This window comes from Coregonus clupeaformis, unplaced genomic scaffold (genome assembly GCF_020615455.1).
Source record: "Coregonus clupeaformis isolate EN_2021a unplaced genomic scaffold, ASM2061545v1 scaf0058, whole genome shotgun sequence".
Lineage (NCBI taxonomy): Eukaryota > Metazoa > Chordata > Actinopteri > Salmoniformes > Salmonidae > Coregonus > Coregonus clupeaformis.
Genome location: NW_025533513.1, coordinates 68,116 through 75,732, shown reverse-complemented (window position 1 = coordinate 75,732; position 7,617 = coordinate 68,116). Strand labels below are relative to the sequence as shown.

Sequence of the window (7,617 nt, the reverse complement as noted above, 5' to 3'; positions counted from 1 at the left end):
TGCGAGGGGCAGGAACAGGCCGGACCGGGCTGGCGATGCGCACCACTGGCTTGGTGCGAGGGACAGAAACGGGCCGGACCGGGCTGGCGACGCGCACCACTGGCTTGGTGCGGGGAGCAGGAACGGGCCGGACCGGGCTGACGACGCGCACCACTGGCTTGGTGTGGGGAGCAGGAACGGGCCGGACCGGGCTGGCGACGCGCACCACTGGTTTGGTGCGAGGGGCAGGAACAGGCCGGACCGGGCTGACGACGCGCACCACTGGCTTGGTGCGGGGAGCAGAAACGGGCCGGACCAGGCTGACGACGCGCACCACTGGCTTGGTGCGGGGAGCAGGAACAGGCCGGACCGGGCTGGCGACGCGCACCACTGGCTTGGTGCGAGGGGCAGGAACAGGTCGGACCGGGCTGGCGACGCGCACCACTGGCTTGGTACGAGGGGCAGGAACAGGCCGGACCGGGCTGGCGACGCGCACCACTGGCTTGGTGCGAGGGGCAGGAACAGGCCGGACCGGGCTGGCGATGCGCACCACTGGCTTGGTGCGAGGGACAGGAACGGGCCGGGCTGGACTGGGAACACGCACCACCGGCTTGGTACGGGGAGCAGGAACGGGCCGGGCCGGACTGGGAACACGCACCACTGGCTTAGTGCGAGAAGCAGGAACGGGTCGGGCCGTACTGGGAACACGCACCACTGGCTTAGTGCGGGGAGCAGGAACGGGCCGGACCGTACTGGGAACACACACCACTGGCCTTGTGCGGGAAGCAGGAATGGGTCGGGCCGTACTGGGAACACGCACCACTGGCTTAGTGCGGGGATCAGGAACGGGCCGGACCGGACTGGTGACACACACCACTGGCTTGGTGCGGGGAGCAGGAACAGGCCGGACCGGGCTGGCGACGCGCACCACTGGCTTGGTGCGAGTGGCAGGAACAGGTCGGACCGGGCTGGCGACGCGCACCACTGGCTTGGTGCGAGGGGCAGGAACAGGCCGGACCGGGCTGGCGACGCGCACCACTGGCTTGGTGCGAGGGGCAGGAACAGGCCGGACCGGGCTGGCGATGCGCACCACTGGCTTGGTGCGAGGGACAGGAACGGGCCGGGCTGGACTGGGAATACGCACCACTGGCTTGGTGCGGGGAGCAGGAACGGACTGGGCCGGACTGGGAACACGCACCACCGGCTTGGTACGGGGAGCAGGAACGGGCCGGGCCGGACTGGGAACACGCACCACTGGCTTAGTGCGAGAAGCAGGAACAGGTCGGGCCGTACTGGGAACACGCACCACTGGCTTAGTGCGGGGAGCAGGAACGGGCCGGACCGTACTGGGAACACACACCACTGGCCTTGTGCGGGAAGCAGGAATGGGTCGGGCCGTACTGGGAACACGCACCACTGGCTTAGTGCGGGGATCAGGAACGGGCCGGACCGGACTGGTGACACACACCACTTGCTTGATGCGAGGAGCGGGACTGGTCCTCCGCTCCTTCTGCTGCCTAACCAGCTCCTCTCGCCGTCCCTCTACACTCTCCTTCTCCCTTAACGCCTCCTGTAGCTCCTCCCTCTGACCAATTAACTCCTGCTCCCTCTGGACCAATAGCCCCCGTAACCTGGTGGCCTCCTCTCCTAGAAGCGGACCAAGGCGCAGCGTGGTAAGCGTACATTATTTTATTAAGTGTACACAATACGAACAAAAACAACAAACCAAACGATACATGAAGTCCTAGGTTAACACCAAACCAAACCTTACGGAACAAGATCCCACAATGACTAGTGAAAACAGGCTGCCTAAGTATGGTCCCCAATCAGAGACAACGAGAATCAGCTGCCTCTGATTGGGAACCACCCTGGCCAACATAGATCTACACGATCTAGATCATAAACATAGAAAATACAACAGACACTACACACCCTGGCTCAACATTTAAGAGTCCCCAGAGCCAGGGCGTGACAAATAAGCACACAATCACCTTAATTTTACAGAACAATCTCAGTGCTGGATTTCCAACACAATTCTAATCAAAACAACCCATGCATAAAAACCCTAATGTGCAATTCTCAATTACATCAATTGATCAGTCTGTTGCCAAGTCCCTGCCAAATGGTCACATCATGAAATATTCTATGCATACACAATGTATCTATTATATCCTGTAAGGGAAAGTAAGTTTGTGGATAGAACAGTACTGGCCTTAATTGGACTGGATCCGGGGCAGCACACGCTGTCGCATGACGCACTGGTCAGCACCTCCTCTCTCTCTGTCTCCTCCTTCTCGTTTCTCACATCACAGAAGAACAAAAGAAACAGACAAGAATTTAGTCTTTTATGTACTCACTGGGTTATTTCAACCATACAATACCCTTTTAGACATACCTATGTTCACATTCGCGCTAAGAAATAAGCAAACAGCTTAACTCAGGAATATTATAAATAGCGCAATAATATATATATATATATATATTTTTTTTTTTATCCGTCAACATAACTCTTATTTATAAATTCAATGGATCTCAATCAAATAGTTTCATAATTAAACAACAGCCACTTAACAAACAGAATACTTTACTCGTGTGTATTCAAAGTCTCCCCCTTTCTTTTTTTCAGCTCTAAGTCTGCGTGTCACAGCAGCTCAGTGCAGGCAGGGGAGTGGCACACTCACTCCGCGCAACTCTAAATTCCTAAAATCCCACACATGCGCAGCTCATTCACCAGTGCGATTTCATGGTGAGAGGAGCTCTCCCACAGTAACTTTTCTCAGTCAGACAGCAGAAAGACCAGCTGTCCCTCCGTTTTTTCCAACACAGACAAACAGTAACACTGAACAAAACACACAAACCAACACAAAACATAGAACACAAATCCTACTTAGAAGTTTCTTATCTTCACTTATTCTAATCTGCAGATTTATAGTTATTTTCTTATCCATTACAAATCATCTCTATACAATCATAACGTCCTCCCGGGGGGCTCATAGTTTAGTATTTTTTTTTTACAATGTTTAAAACGAATCCTCTCTATACAATCATAACATCCTCCCGGGGGGCTCATAGTTCTTTAACAATGTTTAAAACGAATCCTCTCTATACAATCATAACGTCCTCCCGGGGGGCTCATATATTTTTAACAATGTTTAAAATGTTCTCTCAAATGGAGACTCATAAGGTTTTAACCGTAACGTCCTCCCGGGGGGGCTCATATATTTTTAACAATTCTGGAAATGTTCTCTCAAATGGAGACTCATAAGGTTTTAACCGTAATTAACATATTTCCTTACAAAAAACTAAAACCCCTGTTCTCAACCAAAACATATATATGTATATATCTCTAACATAAATCTTATCATAGCATGAGTCGACACACAGCTGGAACACAGCAGAGACCTCTTTAATTTTGCGCAAACACATACACTCTGTTTCCCTCACACACACATGAAAAGAATGCATCCATTCATACGGTCCTTAAAAGCATGCTTACATCGCTCCTATTTCCTTTATATTCCTTCCTAAATTTCTGCTACCTTGAGTTGCAGATATTCAATGAGAGGCTACATTGGACATATACCTCGTCAACTATATTCCGAGAGGTAACATGCAATTGAATGTATATTCTACAATCTCACAGTTCCCAGAACTGACCCGAAAGTCAACCTAGTGACTTTCCTAGGATTTGCGGCCCATCTTAATGATCGCCTCATTTGAGGGCTTCCGTAGATCAGCGACGTCCTAACAGTATACTTTTTTCCTTAGTTCCTTGTTCCTTATTTCTTCATTCTATTCCTTTTTCCCTTTAATTCTATTCAAGCCAAATGTCCCTGGGCCCAGTGCTATCAATTCCTATAGACACTCCCCCCTGTTTGCGTTGTTTTCAACGCAAACAAATTTAGAAATTTAGAACGGATCGTCATCCCACAGCAAATAACAGCAAGGCGCACACACAAGTTCTTTAACGGTACATCCCCCAACGCACACACAGCACACAAACTGACCAGCGCCCAAAGTTGTGAGAAAGCTCACCTTATCTGCCGGCCTCTGTAGCGGGAGTCAGCTCGCAGCCCATGATGAAACGTTGAACAGACGCAACACGTCCCAAAAATCCTTGTCGCCAATTAATGTGGTGTCGAGACAACGATGCTGATATGCTGTGTAGACAAGAAATCCGCTGACACTGTACCTGATTATAAAGGTTTATTATATATAGAACAACTAACCCAATCTATAAATGATTATCCTCCCAGTCCTTTGTTCAAACATGGTATTTATCCTATGTAACATAATATGGGTGTTTTGAATAGACCAATCCCTGGCTTCCACATATCCAAGTCTCCTCTGTTTCAGGGGGCCCCTATAGTAATGCTTTCCAGATGTTTCAGCAAGGCAAAGTAAAGTTCATCTAACACACCATTTGCAAACGTCAGCCAAAATTATAAACTGTTCAGATACTACAGTTGCAATATTTGTTCTGTCATTTCTGGAGGATTAAATTGAAATTGCAACCAACTTTCTATGGCTTGTTTTAGAAATAGTGATATTTGGGAGATGATTTCCTTTTCAAATACCTGAAAGTGAGGGGTTGTAATCTGAATAAAGGGAAAAAGTCCCTTCTTGAACATTGGGTGAGACAATCTTACTAGTTTGCTAGAGAACCAGTTCGGATTTAAGTATAATGTTTGTATGACTGAAGCTTTTAGTGATAGGTCTAATGCTTTAATATTTAATAATTTCTGTTCTCCGAATTCATATTCATTATATAAATAGCAGTTAACTCTCTGTCCTGAATACAAAGTGTTATGTTCGGGGCAAATCCAATACAACACATTACTGAGTACCACTCTCCATATTTTTATGAGTAGGCATCATGTTATGTGTATGCTTGTAATCGTTAAGGACTGGGGAGTTTTTCAGGATAAAAAAGAAACAGAATGGAGCTAAGCACAGTCAAAATCCTAGAGGAAAACCTGGTTCAGTCTGCTTTCCACCAGACACTGGGAGATTAATTCACCTTTCAGCAGGACAATAACCTAAAACACAAGGCCAAATATACACTGGAGTTGCTTACCAAGAAGGCAGTGAATGTTCCTGAGTGGCCGAGTTACAGTTTTGACTTAAATCTACTTGAAAATCTATGACAAGACCTGAAAATGGTTATCTAGCAATGATCAACAACCAATTTGACAGACCTTGAAGAATTTTGAAAAGAATAATGGGCAAAAGTTGCACAATCCCAGTGTAGAAAGCTCTTAGACTCACAGCTGTAATCGCTGCCAAAGGTGCTTCTACAAAGTATTGACTCAGGGGTTTGAATACTTATGTAAATGCGATATTTCTGTATTTCATTTTCAATACATTTGCAAAGATTTCTAAAAACATGTTTTCACTTTGTCATTATGGGGTATTGTTTGATTTTGTATTTATTTAATACATTTTGAATTCAGGCTGTAACACAACAAAATGTGGATTAAGTCAAGGGGTATGAATACTTGCTGAAGGCACTGTATGTTGAAATATGAGTGGTATTACCCGCCGGTGGATTCCTTTAAGTCAAAGTTGTTTAAAGTCTTCCTCCAGCGACGTCATCGGCCTCCACCCTTGCTTGAGGAACAATATAGGACCAATAGAGAACTAAATACATTTTGTTAAGTAAATCAGGTGATAAATCAGGTGAAAAGGAGACTGGAGTGCCACTTTAACAAAAAAATACCTTCCATTCAATGCATTCCAAAAAAAATAAAAAAGCGTGCTTAACTTGTTCCATAGTGCGTTTGTTGTTCTATAGACACATAAGCATTGGTCACACACATATTTACATGGTCCACTGGCACTGGTAGGCCTACATCCTTGCTGGTGAAACAGTAAAAGGCACAGATTCTACTGCCTTTGGGATACAGTCCTGCATTACTTCAAATACTCCAAGTTTGGGTGAATTTCATTACAAACTTTGGGAGGAACAATGCGTTTTTGCACAAATATCCGTCCTTCCATCGCTCTGCCAGTTCTTGGAATCCTACTTTTTGTGTATGTTGCTTTTTCTGTGTTTTATTAAGTAAAACTAGTGATATCTGATCTTTGGAGAAACTTCATCATAATCTTAGAACAACATTAGAATGCAAGTGTTCTCATTCTGAATACATCTGAACAACATCAGAATACAATGTATGAGTGTTCTCATTCTGAATACATTAGAATATAATGTATGAGTGTTCTCATTCTGAATACATTAGAATATAATGTATGAGTGTTCTCATTCTGAATACATAAGAACAACATCAGAATACAATGTATGAGTGTTCTCATTCTGAATACATTAGAATACAATTTTTCAGTGTTCTCATTCTGATGGTTTCCATGATTATGATATTATCATTCATTATGTAAATCTATTAATTTTGTGATGTCCACTTTTGATGTTCATGATATTTAATTATGATATACTTCTATATCTATAGATTATTATCTCTGCTCACATTGTTGAATTGCCTCCACTTGTTGTGTATGTACTCTAATTACGCACTATTTTCTTTTGTATGTGTGTCACCACTTCTGTTTGCACAGAGCTGAAAATGGCATTTAACCAAAACGTATGCTTCTCTGTATACCACTTTTTTTTACATATACATTTTTGGACATTGTTGATATCACAGGTGTTGTACATGGTGTTAATCATCCTCTTTCTATCTCTTAATTAGAGTCCTGGTTTTAACATATTGTTACTCATCATTTGGGAAGATCGGAACTTGTTTAGTGTTCATTGTTTTGTAACTTTGTCAATGATATAATCCAATCTTGATAGAAATCCCATCCTGTATATAATCCCATCGGAAAGACACTATACCATCATCTATTTTATAGGTGATTGCTGAATTTGGCCTGTTAAAAAGCCCCATGGGCTCATGACAATGAGAGTCAAGACCAGGGATTAAGATCTCATTTGAGACTACATTTTCTGATACACTACCATTGTAAATATAGAAGTAATTACATTTTGCACTGCTTTTCTATTTGATTTGTGTCACGCCCTGGCTCTGGGGACTATGTTATGTTGAGCCAGGGTGTGTAAGTCTATGTTTTGTATATCTATGTTGGCCTGAGTGACTCCCAATCAGAGGCAACGAGTGTCAGCTGGTTGTCTCTGATTGGGAGCCATATTTAACTATCGGTCTTTTCACTTTGTGTTGTGGTTTCTTGTTCCTTTTGGTTTGTGTATCGAAGGACTTCACGTTTCGTTCATTGTTTTGATCGTGTGATCTAGTTAATAAATATAAATATGTTCACCCGCAACGCTGCGCCTTGGTCCACTCTGTTAGACGATCGTGACAGAAGAAACCACCAAGACAGGACCAAGCAGCATGAAGAGGAGAGAGGAAGGACCTGGGATCAGGGGAGTAGGAGTTTCGGCTGGGCCATACTAAGTGAAGAGGAGAGAGGCTGGTCTATGAAGCAATGGATCGAGAGTCTGGCGAGAGCTAGGGAGGCCTGGTCCACGGGGAGGAGAGAACCCCAGAAAATTTTTAGGGGGGGGCTCACGACGTGGACGACGGGGCAGCAGGAGGCCGCGATGGAGCGGTCCAGCGGGTGTGAAGAGGAGGCCGCCAGGTTAAGGGGGCCACTGGTCACAGAGGA

The 7,617-nt window shown here is 45.3% G+C and overlaps 1 long non-coding RNA gene across 1 annotated transcript; it reads left to right on the top strand.

The window, feature by feature from the left end:
* The first annotated feature begins 5,922 nt into the window (after positions 1–5,922).
* On the top strand, positions 5,923–6,725 carry LOC121555379. Its single transcript, XR_005997898.1, has 2 exons — positions 5,923–6,012; positions 6,684–6,725. It is a non-coding gene; the product is annotated as an uncharacterized LOC121555379 (long non-coding RNA).
* The last annotated feature ends 892 nt before the right edge of the window (positions 6,726–7,617 follow it).